Source organism: Priapulus caudatus, unplaced genomic scaffold (genome assembly GCF_000485595.1).
Source record: "Priapulus caudatus unplaced genomic scaffold, Priapulus_caudatus-5.0.1 Scaffold1008, whole genome shotgun sequence".
In the NCBI taxonomy this organism is placed as follows: domain Eukaryota; kingdom Metazoa; phylum Priapulida; class Priapulimorpha; order Priapulimorphida; family Priapulidae; genus Priapulus; species Priapulus caudatus.
Genome location: NW_014578069.1, coordinates 91206 through 93106, shown reverse-complemented (window position 1 = coordinate 93106; position 1901 = coordinate 91206).

The following is a 1901-nucleotide window of genomic DNA, read 5'->3' as shown; positions in this document are numbered from 1 at the left end:
AAGTCAAAACTTACGGCTGCATACCCGAGCGGCACGTTGTTGCCGCGAAGGTGGAACGATCGGATGTCATCTGAAAGATTGCTAAAGTCTTAAACTGGCTATTGATAATCGGGATAATTGATAATTACTTGTGAGCGTTTCCCCTTCAAGATGCAGCCAATCCGGCGGCCATCTTTCCTCCAAATATCTGTTGCTGAAACTGAATACGTAGTTTTGCTAAATATAGCGCGGTGCGCCAGTCCCGTACACGTGTCTATAGGAGTGGATATAGTGTATAGCGGAGCGTGGGCCGGGGGTGAGGGAAGACACACACACGTATCAAACATCAAGTTTATGATTTGTTTAGACATTTAGGTATAATCATCTGCAACAATTGAAATCCTATTCGCTATATTTGTATGCTTTTATCGATAACAAGTCTCAGTAGCATATAGCAGATATATAATTTACACGTTATTTACATGCCGCATATCCTAAACGTACATGAAAATGCATGTTATATAGACATTTTATTATAATAATGTAACATCTACGACTAGATAGCCGCATGGAATAATACACAATCTTTTTTTTAATTAAATTTCTAACAATTAAAACAATCTAACCCAAAAACCATATGTAAACTTTTTTGAATCAATAATTACGTTTGATTCATTTATTAGCACGTACGTAACATAGGATTAAACCCTCACAGCCGGGTTACTGTTGTGCAGAGTGTACATGTATTTCTTACTCTCCGCTGTATCAGGAGCTGTTTTCTTACATGCTTGTAATCGATGCTCTCGGCCCGTTTATATATAAATGCGCCACGCGCCTGCCTGCCGCCTGCCTGCCGCGCGTACACCGCCGAACATCCCTCTACCACGGCAACGCAGCCGAAAATAGACGTGCCCCGCGCACCGCCACATTTCTTCAGCCTCCCTACGTTATGTGTCGTACACATACATACCCCCCCCCATACACACACCCCCACACGCACACGCGCACGCACACGCAGATATTCGCAAGGCAGCCGCTTATGTCGCCGACCAACGGCAAGCGCATGCGCAGTGCGGCCATTATTATAAATATATACTGTTTTTTAATTTCGCTATAAAAGAATCAAAAAGTCGAGCGTGCGTTATCGGAGATAATTACATGACAGTAAATATCGCAAACAGAGACCGTATACGCATGTTCGTCAGTCAATGATAAATTGATGACTATAGTGGGTCGGAAACGACCGATGTTTCCCGTCGCGAGTGAATGCATGTCCGTTGGGGTGGTTTTCTGTTGTGATAAAAGTGAGATTCGAATTATGAATCCCAATGGCGGATCCAGGGGGGCACAGGGGCGGTCGCCCCCCTAGAATTTTCAGGGCAAGCGTATTTTAGCCTAACACCCTCCCCCTCGGGCGCTTCGTGCCCTTGAGCTCGCATGATTCGCCCCTCCCTTAGAATTCACTTCTGGATCTGCCACTAAATCCCGAGGGATTTTAATAGGTTTTATCACCGCAGCAAACAGACAACACACAGTATAATAATAACAAAACTAATATCTCTGCTACCACTCGTTACTGGTACGGCGACATACTCGCTTTAATTATCATGGCCGCCGATGTATAACCTCGCACTACTTTTTCTCTCCAGGCTGAGGAAGAGCTGAAGAGCCTGCAGAAGAAGTTGGTGACCGTTGAGAACGACTTGGACATTGCCCAAGAGGCATTTGGCAAGGCCAATCTCAACCTTGAAGAAAAGGACAAGACAGCCGCTGAGGTATACACACACACGCGCGCACGCACACCCGCGTCCGCGCGCACGCACACACACGCACACGCACACACACACACACACACACACACACACACACACACACACACACACACACACACACACACACACACATATATATATATATATATA